Here is a 15,653-nt window from a genome sequence, read left to right on the forward strand (position 1 = left end):
TACGTTCTTTGAACACCCATTTGAGCAGCTAAACATACATTTCTAATAGGGTTGCGCTGATCGATTTTTGTAAAAAAGTACATGATCATCCTACACTCTTGATACTTTATTTTTGATCTTATGGCTGACCGAGGACTCACTCCCCTTGAAGGGGAACTGTACTTTTTTGGAATTTTGCCTATCGTTCACAATCATTATGAAAGACATGACGATGAATGTATTTTTTTTAATGCAATCTAACTCGTAAATAACGTATGAGTGAGTGAAAAAAAGCATGTCTACTAGATGTTTGGGATCTTACCATGCTTTCTCCCTATTACTATTTATTTTACATATCACTAGTATGCCAAATCATTAATCACTAAAATCAACAAAAAATAAGGCATTTGATTTCCGCCTTGACATAACAGTAGACTGAGTCAGAAAATTGTCCAATATAACGAAATCCGTTGTTAAATGCAGAATACCACAGAAATTGACATAATGTGACTGAAATGCTGTCATTGTGAGAAAAAACATTTGTTTGTGAAAATAATGTGTTCTGGACCGCTCATTCATCCCATAAACACTCAACCGCCCTGTTCTTAATGTCGAGGAGGTCACTTGAAACAGCGACCAAACTACCAAACTAAAACTAGAAAGAACAATCCATACACCCACAACACATCTCATCTGCTTGTGTTGTTGTGAACTACATCATCGATGTAAGATCAACTTACAAATACGACAGCACTCGCAACTTGGGAAGCGCTCTTTTATTTATTTCTTTAAACAGCTGCAAGTCGCCTCTACACGTCAAGCTGAAAACAACAACACACTTCCCCCCTCACAATAATAGCGCAGTGCGCCACATCCGGTCGACTGCGCTAACAGTTTAAAGGGTTCAAAAAAGTACCTTACACAAGCATAATAAACTTAAAGCACTTGATACATTTACACAATTATTATGCTTTGATATTAAATACTGGTCAAAATTGTCCAAATACGTATTGCACCAATGTGAAGTGAAGTGAATTATATTTATATAGCGCTTTTCTCTAGTGACTCAAAGCGCTTTTACATAGTGAAACCCAATATATAAGTTTCATTTAAACCAGTGTGGGTGGAACTGGGAGCAGGTGGGTAAAGTGTCTTGCCCAAAGACACAACGGCAGTGACTAGGATGGCAGAAGCGGGGATCGAACCTGGAACCCTCAAGTTGCTGGCACGGCCACTCTACCAACCGAGCTATACCGCCCCAATAAATGTTAAAGATTTTGCATTTAATTACAAACATTTTATACAATTTTATTTACCATAAAAATCACACACTCTATGGCGGTACAATAAGTTAAAAAGTGGAACTAATAACGATTAATACATAAAAACTGAATGTAATCATTTTTTATATTGTTATTATTTAAATTATTTATTATTTGTATTACTATTATTTTACTTGTTGTGGTTTATTCTATATTAATTATATTTTAAGTTCAGTTTTGGTGGTACAATAATTACTTGTTTTCAAATTAGTGAATAATCGAGTAAATTGATCGTGATTACAATATCAGTCAAAATCATCCTTAATTTTCCATAATCATCCAGCCCTAGTTGACATGATGGACTGATCAGCTGCTTCCTCGTTTCCTTGTTTGCCAAACTTTATTCTAAATCATAAATCATGCCTCTCACCTGAATAGTAGAAGGATGAGGACGTATTCCGACAAGTTGGAACACTTTGACAGCCAATTTAGACCCGGAAATGGCGAGCGACACGAAAAGACGCTTGCTTCCAGCCCCCTTTTTTTTGCGAGGATGATGATTCATTCTTCATCTAAATGTTAATATATGAACATCCTAGCGGTCGGCATCCTTATGATCGCAGACATTGCACACACAGTAAGTGATGTTTTATTATGTTTGTTGGCTCAAATGAAGTCTGCAGTGAGTATAAATATGTGATGTAATGGGAAATAAAAGGCGCACATTTTGATGCATTTTTGTAATTAATGAGCAAAATATGTAATTGTTAAATGTTATTATAAATATATTTTTAAGAAAAATCATATTACCCCTTTGTGTATCATTACCAATTAGGGTTATCACTGGAGGATAAGGTTAAACTTGTTACACACTGAGTAGGGGCGAGTGGGGTGGCGTGCCTCAGTTTGTAGAGAGGCTGTGCTAGCAACTTCAGGGTTCCAGGTTCGATTCCAGCTTCCACCATCTAGTCACTGCCGTTGTGTCCTTGAGCAAGACACTTCACCCACCTTTCTCCCAGTGGCAACTACCTACACTGGTGTATGAATGTACAGGACTACCTTGAAAAAGAGATTCTTAATCTCAATGGGACTTTCCCCGGGTAAATAAAGGTTAAAAAAAAAGAAAAAGAAGCTAGGAGCAGATATGCTAATCATTAAGTTAGCCACTAAAGTAGATAGAAACAACAGAAGAAATAAGTGCATAGTAAAATTTAAGAAGGTAGATGGAACCACGTTGCAGCAGAAAGTAGGGAGCTAATAACAGGAGATTAAAACGTTTATGAATAAGAGTACAGAGAGAGGCTAACATAAAAGCAACTGAGAAGCACCAGGGTCTTTTGGTGTGTGTAGCAGCCGAGAATGAACAACATTCAAGGGGAGGGCGAATGGATCCATTAATAGGTGGTGTCGGTACCAAGGTTAGAATTAGTAAATGATTGATACTAGAGTGATTAGATCAATATTTCTATTTATATAAAAAAAAATTGTTAATTTATCCATTTTCTACCGCTTATTCCTTTCGGGGTCGCGGGGGGCGCTGGAGCCTATCTCAGCTACAATCGGGCGGAAGGCGGGGTACACCCTGGACAAGTCGCCACCTCATCGCAGGGCCAACACAGATAGACAGACAACATTCACACTCACATTCACACACTAGGGCCAATTTAGTGTTGCCAATCAACCTATCCCCAGGTGCATGTCTTTGGAGGTGGGAGGAAGCCGGAGTACCCGGAGGGAACCCACGTAGTCACATGTTGTTAATGTTTTACAAATTCAGGGAAGTACTATAAGTCCCTGGACAGAAGGACATTGTGGGCAAAAACCAAAGGATATAAAAGTGTAGGGAGTATTTTTTGCTTTTTTTTTTGTTGTAATAATTGCTGTAACAATGGTATGTACCGTAATAAAAGACAATAAGGAACTACTTTAAATATTATGTTGATATCAGTAATGGCACTCACCCCAAAAATAATAAAAAAATGTACAGGTATTATGTGATCTGTAGTGGAATTGGTATTGGCCGATCTCAAACATGGATGATTAAAATTGGCAGCATAAAACCCTAAACCCGTCCCTAATTTCTAATGGATTATTCACCCCATTGTGTACTGTGTTTTTTAAAATTTCGTACATGCTATTGTCACCTAGACACCAAAGACGAGATCCAGCGGGAAAATGAGGAGCTAAAGCAGCAACGTGAGGAGTTAGAGGTGCGCGTAAGCGCTATAAAGTCTCAGTACGAGGGACGCTTTAACCGACAGGAGCGAGAACTGAGAGAACTGCGAGGTCAGCAAGAGAGACAAGAGCAAAGAGATGAACCCGCTGAAGCGGGTCCATGCAAAGTGAGTCTTCTCTCCAAAGAATGTTCTTTTAAATTGTATTTTATTTTACGATTGTAAAGAAAAAATACAGTTAGTTTATTGACGATATCTTTTGTGTGGTTCTAGACTCAGGAGCAGCAAAGGAGCACGGAACAGAGACAAATCAGTCTCAAGTCAACCCCTGCTACAGAGAGGGGCAGGTATGATACCCAAATACTGGAAAAACACTACAGCTGCTACCTAGTGAACCATTGGATCCAATGCAACAGGGTGATAGAGATGAACTCTGCCTTAATTTCTTTGTCAGTGCCAGCACCTCTGAGCCTCCAACTGCTAACATAAAGCCGACACCTGTAGTAGCCACAGCCGGCAAGCAAGCTGTTAACCCAGGAAACAAACCCACTCCAAGGGCAAGCATCAGGCCAATGATCACACCTGCCACTGTGCCCACCCCAACCCCCACAGCTACTGTCATGCCCACCACACAAGCTGAGACACAGGAGGGTGAGTTTTACACAATAGCCAAAGCCATTTGTTTATATACTGTAAATAGGGCTGTCAAAAAATTATATCGCGTAAACTCATGTGGATAATCACAAAAAGTGTTGTCCTGATACCAATAATTTGGTACTGGTACAAAAAATGTATTTTGATACTTTTTAATTTTCAAAATAAAATGAAACCACAAAAAATCCTAATTGGGTGTGTTTTAACAAAAAATCTTATACATTAAACATATGTTTTTTATTGCAATGTAAGAACAAGTTTGTCATTAAATAACAGTGAACTTACTAAACAATTGATCTTTTAGTAGTAAGTAAGCTAACAGGTTAAAAAGCCTCCTAATTTAGCTGCTAGCATATGCAGTAACATATTGTGTCATTTCTGATTGTATTATTTTGTCAAAGTTATGAGGGAAATGCAGTAAGAAATGTATGGATCTCTAATCTACTTTTCATTTACTCTTAATATCTGGTTTATAAGCCAAAATAAAATGTATACATCAGTACAAAGATATGTGAGGAGACTTCAGCTGTGTTTTTTTCTGGCTAATTTTACTTCAAAATACACCCCAAAGGGATTTTACATAAAACTGTTGGCATGTTTTGAGCACATAATTCAAGTTGAACATTTTTTAAATGTTCCTGTATGTCATTTTGAAAGTAGCATCCACATATTTGTGTCATTTTTAAGTTAATTTAAATTATGCAAGTAAGTAATAACCTGTAATTAATCATGACTAATCCAAATTCAAATCTGTGATTAATCTGATTGAAGAAAATAATTGTTTGATAGCAATAATATTAACCCAATCTTAAAACTCCAGTCTGCATCAGATTCAAGTCTTTAAAGAAAGTGTCAAAACTATTAAAATTCATGATCATTAATAGTACTGTAAGCAGTATGGAAACATTTGCAAAAAGCGATTCTAAAGTCACTGATGCAGATTTAAATCATTGCATCAAATCTGGTTTTCAGAAGAAAAAAACTAAGTACCGTAATTTTTTTGGTTTGCATTAACTGTAGAATCACTCACAACCACGAAAGAATAAGCAAGTATATTATTCCTAACTACTTTTCTCACACTCAGAGCCAGAAATGTTCTGCAGTTGGTCAGTAAAATGTTAACAATTTCACTCTTACTATGTGATGTCCATTAAATCAAATATATTTTTCCTCACTTATTCTGCAGCCATGCAGACTACAGAGGGTCCACCCGTGGAGCATGTGACTGTGTATGGAAGTGCCAGTGGTTCTGTACGCTCAGCAAGCCCCAACATCCAGACCACTTTAGCAAGCCCCATGTTGACTGTGCAGCAAACCCAGACACAGGCCACAGCCTTTGTCCAGCCAACCCAACAGCAGAGCGTCACCCACGCAGAGCCGCTCAATCAGGAGCCGCCGCCTGTGTTAATTGAAGCAACGACGAGCTCGCAGATGGAATGGCCTTCAACATCTTCCACTCCTGCTGTATTTGGGACTGGTGAGAAGAAACTAAATTAATTCCAAGTTTAGTAGAGGACAAAAAGTTGTATTTTTGTTTTGGCAAACACATATTTTTGTTATTTAAACCTCTTAAGCTGGGATGTGTCTACATATACTGCTTTACGTCTAGTTTCAGCCACACCAGGATCTTCCTCGTTGTCCAAAAGGCCTCGTGAAGAGGAGGAAAGTAGCAGCACTGTGGTCACAGACACAGAGACCCTTCAGGAGGACACATCCAGGGCTCCCGTGCAAAAGAAGCTACGCATCATTCAGAGAGTGGGTCTAGAGGTGAGCGTTTTGGCCAGATGACAAACCTCAGTTGGCGCTTTGTTTGGAATTCTATCAAACAAAAGCATGCTGTCATGTGTTATCCTCAGGAGGAGATGATGGTTGATGACAGTGCTGAGGCTGAGGGGGTGGTGCCAACAGACAGTCAAGACGGTGCAGAAACCAGTCAGGTATGTTAGTAACATAAAATAATGATCAATACATTTCCTAACCTTTTGTTTTCAGACACATTTACTTTTACATAATGTAGATGATGTGTGGTATTAGTCAACAAATGTCACCTGTATTTTATTTTATTAAACTCTCTTAAAGGTATAAACAAGACTAGGGGTGTCCCTGTACAACTTTTTCACTTCCGATACAATACCGATATTGAAGCCTTTAGTATTGACTGATACCTACCAATATGGATCCAATACAATATCAACACGAGTCATACATTTTGTTTTGAAGAATGTTAAAAATGGCTTGATAAAGTTAAATTTCACCAAGAAAAAAGTAAGTATGAAAAACAATGGCCTATTCTAGTGGTGTCCCGATCCGATATTGGTTCGATATCAGCAAAAAAAGGAAAAAACTAATCTCGGCGTGTATTCAAAATCTACGCTATATAAGCAATCCTGCAGTGTGTTTACTCGTGCAAAGTTGGATAGTCAGTTAACAGCTAAATGTCCCCCAATAAGCACACAAGGTTGGTCTTTTCTTGTATTTTTGTTATTTACTAAAGGTAAACATGGTAGACTATTGGCTACCAGGAGCTAGCAGCTACACAACAGCTAAGCACACAATGTAGTCGTAGAGTTTGAACAATATTGCAGTCTAAAACACAACTTTTGTCAAAAAATACAATTATATAAGTATCCAGTAACAAATGTGTCCTCGTCATTCAACTTCCTCTGTTATGCCTATAATTTAATGAATTGTTGTGACCACCGGGTGTTGTCAAAGCACATTAACACTCCATTTCAAAGTGTAAATCTTTCGTAAGGTTAGTTGTTCATACCTACCATGGTTCTCTTGAGTATTTTCACTTGATTCAAACATTTTCTAACATTCAACACTTCAAAATAAGAGTATGTACCATGATTCCTGCTGACAAATTATCGGATTAATATTGGTATAAACCGACACTCAAGGTTCCAATATCATATCGGAAGTGGAAAAAGTCGTATTAGGACACCCCTAATCTATTTATAATTTAACATCTATAATGGACTTATGCTGTCTTTAAGTTGAAGTGGAATGGTAATTGTTGTTTGGCGACACCTAGTAGTCACAATAATTTATGATGCAGTACGTTGAATGATGCCGGCACATTAGGTACTGGATACATTCCATTACGTCTCTGCCTTGAAGACTTTATATATGTAAGTAATATACAACTATAATTATTTGATATTTGTCTTGAAGGACAAGTGTCAGGTTTTAGACTGCATTATTTCTCAATTAAGGACACTTATTACTTACGAGATTAAAACATGACTAGATTTCTTGTTTAGAGAAAATCTGTTTCACACGATGCATGCAGACATTTGGTTTGTTTTTTAATTGTCAAAAGCAAGTCTGTCTGGCAGTGTGCAAAGGATTGGAAACGTACAATTAGTGGTATTAGGCACACACCAAACCGAGCGCTAGCAAACAGAGTTAGTTTTGGCGTTTCCTGCACAACTTGCGGGAGATACAGTTATGTTCATAATAATAGCAGTGTGTTTAAAAAGGTGTGTAAACCTCAAAATTCTTCAAATAAATTGTATTTTAATGAACACAAATGCATTGGGGAGACGGCACATTCTATTTCAAAGCCAGAAAATTGGAAAAAAGTAATTCAATTTGACAATATTTTACAGAAAGTCAAGAAATATAAAACCAAAAAATAGCAGTGTTGACATCTTTCTATATAAAACTCAAATATACTGTATAAACTAACAAAGGCTTGCAGATTCAACTTTCCTTAGAATTATTAACTATAATTTAGTTGCATAACCACGGTTTCTGATAACCGCTTCACATCTGTGGCACATGGAGTCGACAGGTATTGCAGCCCAAGACAATTGTACTACGTTCCACAATTCCTCTGCATTTCTTGGTTTTGCCTCATGAACAGCATTCTTTATGTCAGCCCACAAGTTTTCAATGGGATTAAGGTTCGGGGATTGTGCTGGCCACTCCATTACTTGAACTCTGTTTTTCTGGAACCATGCTTTTATTCTCTTGCTGGTGTGTTTGGGGTCATTGTCTTGTTGAAACACCCATTTCAAGGGCATTTCCTCTTCAGCATACGGCAACATGACTTCTTCCAGTATTCTGATGTACTAAAACTGATCCATGATCCCTGGTACGCGATAAATAGGACCAACACCATAGTACGAGAAACATCCCCATATCATGATGCTTGCACCACCATGCTTCACCGTCTTCACTGTGTATTTGGGCTTGAATTCAGTGTTTGCAGGACGTCTGACAAACTGTCTGTGGCCCTTAGACTCAAAAAGAACAATCTTACTCTCATCAGTCCCCAAATTTTACGCCATTTCTTTTTAGGCCAGTCAATGTGTTCTTTGGCAAATTGTAACCGCTTCAGCACACGTTTTTTTTTAACAATGGGACTTTGCGAGGGCTTCTTGCTGGTAGCTTGGCTTCACATAGACGTGGTCTGATTGTTCCAGTACTCACAGGCCATATTAGATCTTCTTTCATCCTCCTGGAGCTGATTATTGGCTGAGCCTTTGCCATTTTGGTTATTCTCCGATCCATTTCAATAGTCGTTTTTCTTTTTCTTCCTCGTCTTTTTGGTTTTAGCTGCCATTTTAAAGTGTTTGATATAATTTTGGCTGAACAGCCTATCATTTTCTGCACTTCCTTATAAGTTTTCCCTCTTTTATTAAATTCTTAATCAAAGAACGCTCTTCTTCTGAACAGTGTCTTGAACGACCCATTTTACACTGTTTTTCCAAGGACAAATGCACAGCCAGCATATGCAGCTTCAGTTGCCTTGATCCTAAAATAAGGGCCACTTGTTTAACACCTTTTTTTTTACACATAATCAATGATGTCACTTATGGAACGCAGCACTGCTATTTTTTTGAACACGCCCCTTTCAGTAAATGATTCAGTTTCACAGAATCAGCAGCATGCACATCATTCCTGTTGGGTCTGTTGGTTTTCTATACCTTTACTAAACCTTATAGAAATTTACTTGCAGTGTAGAAGTTGAAATTCTAACAAAAACAGTGATTTATCTTGCTAGTGATGTGGGACTGCTATTATTTGGAACACAACTGTACGTGCGGCCGCTCTCCTTCATGTGAGTTCCACAGCCAACACGCCTTGTGTATGCCCAAGCAGAAGCAGGCTAAACTGTCAATCATTGATGCGACATAAAAGCACACACTGGATCATTTTCCCCAGCAGTAAGACGGCACTGCAGAAGCCCAGATAATAAGCAATACAGCCGAATCATTGATACACTTGACAGCTGCGACTTCAGACATGCAGAAAAATCCCGCAAAGCTCTTTTTGAAAAAGACATTAAATTATATTTACTTTATTTTAAGTTTTACAATTTTTCATGTTAATCTTTATTTAGAAAAACAAGCATTAAACAGTGTTTGTTCTGGCCTGTTTTAGACAGAAGAACTTGCAGCGCTGGATGAAGAAGACGAGATGGCAGCCTCGCAGTCTACCTCTATGTACCAAGACGTTGCGTTGACACAAAGTGAAACTCCTGAGCAGCAGCTGGAAGTAATCGTCATAGTCACCGACACTGAGAGTGAGGAAAACCCAGAAGAGGGCGCTGAAGAGGATGACGAGCAGGTAAAATAAACAGCTTTACAGCAAGAGCATTCTGGATTCAAATCACAGCATCACAGCTTGTGCCTAATTGTGTTGAGTTTGCAGGCTTTATTCGAAGTCTCCAATTGACGTTCCTGTGTTTTTATCTCTTCAACGCAGGACTACGATGAAGGAGATGAGGAGGAGGATGATGATGAAGAGGAGGAAGAGGAGGAGGAAGAAGATGATGACGGGGGTATGGGAGAAGGAGATGAAAGTAACGAAGGGAGTGGAGAAGGCAACGAGGCCTACGAAGGAGATGACATAGAGGTTTGATTAGCAAAAATGCGTCATGTACTCATAGTGACAGCTTTGACATGAACACTCACCCACACGCTTGCCATTTCCAGTAGATATGTTAACCCTTCCCACGCTTGGGTCTTTTCTTTCCAACTCAAGTACATTTTTCCATTCCTTTCCTAGAAGAGTTTTACCCTTGTGTCATAGTTTTGTCGCTCTAATTCACTAGTTTACTTAGGTCTTGGTTGCTGCGCCACATGAGTCAGTGTCTGCAAGAGGCCGATTTGCGGCTTCACTTCTAATGCGCTTGTGTGAAAGTGGCTTGATAATCTGCAAACAGCGACTCATGTTGTTTTTGTGTAAATTGGCTGTTATGTAATAAAAGTTTTACTGTTACGAGCTCTGCTGGAAAGAAAAAATGCATGCCAGCTCAAACTAAATGACTAAAATTGAAAAGCAAGCACCAAGCCAGTAGTTATAATAAATGATAAATGGGTTATACTTGTATAGCGCTTTTCTACCTTCAAGGTACTCAAAGCTCTTTGACAGTATTTCCACATTCACCCATTCACACACACATTCACACACTGATGGCGGGAGCTGCCATGCAAGGCGCTAACCAGCAGCCATCAGGAGCAAGGGTGAAGTGTCTTGCCCAAGGACACAACGGATGTGACTAGGATGGTAGAAGGTCGGGATTGAACCCCAGTAACCAGCAACCCTCTGATTGCTGGCACGGCCACTCTACCAACTTCGCCACGCCGTCCACGTTAGACCTTCAGACCTCCAATACAAACAAAACAAAAGGTTCGCTAAGGAGAAAATCAAAAGGACATGGTTTCTTTTAAGCTTTTAAAGGTACTTTAAAGCATTTTAGGCACATGAGATCCTTAGCAAGTCATATATTAACCATTTTGCCCCTTGTCCCAAATCACCATCTAACTAGTAGAACATATAGGTGTAAATTTAAAAATAAATTATAAATTGGGCGATTCAGTTTTTTATTCCAGTATTTATTTAGCCGCCCCTTCCTATTCGCAGTCCCTGTGCACTGTGAATTTTGCGTGAATCCGTAAAATGTCAACTAATGATTGTCAGGGCGTCTTATATGAAATTTTACCGCAAACTGATTCTTAACCACTTCCTGCTCCATCACTGATATAATAATAATATAATGGTTTATATACCCAAGGACTGCTGTGTTACCAAACATTTATATATGTAAATTTAAATGTAAGTGTTCCTTTTGTTAAATTTTTTATTTTGCTATGAATTATTGGACAACTTATTTGCCATGAATTCATTTTAGATTGATTAAAAATGATTTAAAAAATAGTTTCACATAAATAGTGAGAACATATTTTGTGGCCTCAAAACAAAATTGGGCATAGGGTCCATTTTAGTCATGGGTGGCCTTGTTTATCGGTAATGTTTTTGATTTACTATCTTTATTCTATTTTATTATTATCAAAAAAATAATTATCAGGCTTTTATCTCATTTGTATCCTTATTTTTTTACCTTTTTTTGAACTCCGAATTGCTTGATTTTTTTTCCCAACACCTTTCTTTTCACAGAAGTGAAAGTGTAAGAATCAGTAGGACATAGAGAAAAGGGTCCGAATTAAATCCACTCTGCTTCTTTCTTTTTCTTTTTCGTTATATTGTGCAAGTGTAACCGCGTGGCGTTCCTTAATAAGGCATGTTTGAAACAAACAAATTCATCAGTTTCAGTATGGTAATGAGGAATTTGTGCTCACTGACTAAATTGTGCTTTATAGAGCGCTTCAACAGTTCGTAATTCTGTTTATGATTATGAATTTTATTTCTCACTCCTTTCTCAGGGAGCTGATGTAACCGACCCAGGGACAGAGACTGAGGAGAGTTTGGGGGCGTCTGACTCCACCCAGAGACCAGCAGATTCCCAGACGGCAAGCTGTAAGATCCAGGAAACCTTATTAATACGCACGTGTAGCTCCAGTTTGGACTCGCCCAGTGTGCTCACAACCTGTCCCGTCATTGAATTAGTTATCGAAAACTGTGCCGTGACTGAGAGAGCTGTAATGTTGTTTGTCTGGAAAAAAAGGGTGGCAATACTTGGAACACCATTCAAACTGTCTTGTTATCCCTGCTCTTAAGGCAAATTAGCTTTCTTACTTGTGAAATACAATTATGTGTTGCTAGAATGACATGTGATGCCACCTTAATACTGAATTATTTCACTCCACAGAGTAATAATCACTTTTTTAAATGTTGTAGTTGAGAGCACCACCATGGAGGCATTCTGTACAGAACAGCCCATCACAAGCTCTGGTATACGTATGCCACAGTCACCAAGGAGAACAACATATTCATTGCCCCCTCGTCCATCATCAGATCTAGGACCACCCACTCAGGTGTGTAACGGGCCATTGAAAAAAGTTCTGCTTACAGACATGTGGCACATTTTGAAACACAATTTATACTACATATAAAAAGTTAGGGGTATTTGATGTGTAAAACACTGAACTGTTTAAGTATAATTTTACCTACAAAGAGTATAAGTAGGCATGCACTGAAATTAATATTCTTGGCCAAAACCCAAAAATGAGAATACCAAGGCCAAAAACAGAAACAAATATTATGCCAATTGTTATTATTACCTTTACATTTATGGCTATGACAATAATAACCTCACTAAAATCAAGGCATTGCAATTCCACAAAGTAATATTTATTTTTCAAAGAATAAAACAATCATATCATTATTAAAATATTAAGTTACCACTGGTATTGCAAAAATACAATTATATAATATAATATATTTTATAATTATGGATAGGCCAAATACTGAATGGCGGCAGAGACTTAAGTCAATTAGCTCCAAAGAAGTCATCGCTTAATATTCAGTGCATTGCAGTAAGGATTTACTATCCACTGAAAATGACTCAACACAAAGCCATTGTTGTCTAAATAACTGGGAATACAAGTGAGTACCATGTAGCAGTATTTCGTATATATTATTTTTTTTTTGTCACGGCCTGGCATGGTTACCTTTACCCAAGCACGGTACATAAGTTACCTTTAACTACAACAAACTACTATTCTATGTGAGAAACGTTGACTTAAGCGCTAAAAACAAAGGCATTGTTCACACTGCAGGTCACTTCCGTTGTTATGCCCATATGTGACCTGTATTGGATTTATTCATGTCAACGTTAACAGTACAATTCGGAATTTTTAAAATCCGACCCAGGCCTCTTTTATATGTGGATATAAATCATATATAAATGAGCAGAAAACAGGCAAAAATAATGTTTTAGGAACTTGCGTCAATGTTCAACCACTCCTGTCTCTAACTGCTTGCCCTCACCCTCTTTGGAGCGGACGTGGAAGAAAATGTCCCACAAACTGCGAGCGCCAAAAAGCTTGTCCTCTTCCCTCTTAATCTTTTATGCACAATAATCGGGTTCAGAAAATGTTGACTTTTTACACACAAAATCCTTGAAATTGCCACACGTGGCAGAACTGAGACCTACGTCCTGACGTCATGACGTCACATCTGCATGAGGGCCATCTTACGTTCACATTCGACATCACATTTTTTTGCAATGTGAATAAAAAAATTTAATTTAACAAAAAAATCCAAATTGGATATCCTACTTTGCAGTGTGAACACAGCCACAGATGTAATTGTAACTGTTATTTACAAAGTGCACGCAAGGCATGCTTGATACTTGGCGACAACTCTCTTCGTTGCTATGACATAGCGAGATAATAGATGCATGATGATGTGTACATTGTCTTTAAAATCAACGCATTCTTACATGCAGCCCAGGACAACTCATGTTTTTTAAATCGCCCACGCGTGTTATAAGGCGCAGGCACCGCTGCACGAAATGAAACCAACACCTGGAAAAACATGAGATTATGGCGCACATTTCTTATGACACAAACAAGAAAACTTTGTTACAGCCGACCACACACAAACACCAAGTAGGCAAACTAGGCGATGAAGTCATCTACCCCTTTAAAAAAAATGTATCTTATTATTTTGTGTTATTAGATGTCTCAGCGCATCCCTGCTCGTCGCCAGTCAGTAGGCAGGGTACCCCAACTCTCCTCTGGGCTCCCCAGTAGTGCTGTAAGTAATATCTGCATTACATTTGTGTTTTATAAAGTTTGTTTGAAAATTTAATCATACAAATCATTTGGCATTGTCTGTCTGCCTTTTTGCTGCAGCATCTATTCGACGACAACGACCGTATGGTTCCCAACACTCCCACATTGGTTGTGCCGCACCGCGCTGATGGTTTTGACCAGGCCGTACAGTAAGTCTCACATGTACACAAACAAAGAAATATCTTTTGAAATCTACAAATGATAATTCCATTCAACTGTGCGAAAGACTGATTATGCTTGTATAACAGCATCCATAATACCAATAGATCTGCAAACGAAAAATTTACATTTAAAGGTGGTAGCTATTGTGGCCTTATTTGAAAGTATGTGTTAAACTTTTATATTGTTACTGTTAGGATTGTCTCAATCAAAATGTTTGCCCTAAGAGCCGATTTTTTGGATACAGATCTGATACTTGACAACAGATTACGGATCTGAAAATGTTTTAAGGCAAGTAACTGAAATAAACATAGCACATTTGTATAAGGCTTATTTCATTAAATTTAGAATTTGCTTGTATTGTTGTAAATCTCATGATGTATTATGAATGCTACATAAGCCAGTTTTAACAAAATCAAGTGGCTAGTGCACAATTACTAAACAAAAACTACTATTGGCTCTAGAGATTGGAATTGATACGATTTTTCCGGTTCCAATTCCACTTTCGATTCTGCTTAACGATTCAGTTCCTTAACGGTTCTCTTATCGATTCTTGTTTGGGTGGAGAGGTGTATTAGCCTCAATTTTGTTGAGTTTACAGGTAAAATGACCTTACAAAGCCTACAGTGAGGTGTAGCATAGAAGAAAAAAAGTTAAAAGAAATATGTAATAAGTAAATATTCTTCTGTAGAATTTAACAAAATAAATCATGTAGAAATTGCACAAGAATGTACTGTTTAGTAACATGTAATATTAACTTATTACATGCAACCTTTATTGGTTATAATTTTTATGATTGTTGCTTACAGTTAATGAAAACCTGGAATTGAAAATGTCAGAAAATGTGGGGTTTCGAAAAGTGTAAGCCAAGATCATCAAAATGATAAAGGCTTGACATACTTCACTTTGCATGTAATAAGTTAAAATAGCATTTTTGTTTCACATTTGAAGTTAATTGCTGACATGAATGGACTTGTACACAATATTACAATTGTTTGAGTTTCACCTGTGTAATATGACTGAGAGAATATCTGGTGGGGGGAAAATATGCAACTTTTCTCTGACTGCAATACTGTAGCAAATGGGTGCAAGCTTTTGACCACAAACTCGATCTGAACTTGTATTAAAATATTACTGTCTGAGCAACTAAGATATTCACTTGTGCACATTGATCCTACAAGCATGATCGATCGGAGAAATACGAGATAGATCTTTTTTTACAGTGCCTTTTAAGAACCGCAAAAAGAGTAGTACAACCAAAGAGTACTACGCTCACCAGAAATAATAATTAACACTAGAATCTATTTGCTATGCACGTTTCATTTAAATACATCTTAAAATGCTACAGTACAAACCAATGTCTAAAACAATAAAAGCTTAGCCATTAAAACAGATAACATACCAAGTCTAAAACACAATCAGTGAAGCAT

General features: G+C 37.8%; 1 pseudogene; it reads left to right on the plus strand.

Annotated features, from left to right (window-relative positions):
- LOC133634955 (nucleoprotein TPR-like) overlaps positions 1-15,653 on the plus strand; it is a 45,253-nt pseudogene that overhangs the window by 23,033 nt on the left and 6,567 nt on the right.

Source organism: Entelurus aequoreus, linkage group LG19 (genome assembly GCF_033978785.1).
Source record: "Entelurus aequoreus isolate RoL-2023_Sb linkage group LG19, RoL_Eaeq_v1.1, whole genome shotgun sequence".
Classification (NCBI taxonomy): Eukaryota; Metazoa; Chordata; class Actinopteri; order Syngnathiformes; family Syngnathidae; genus Entelurus; species Entelurus aequoreus.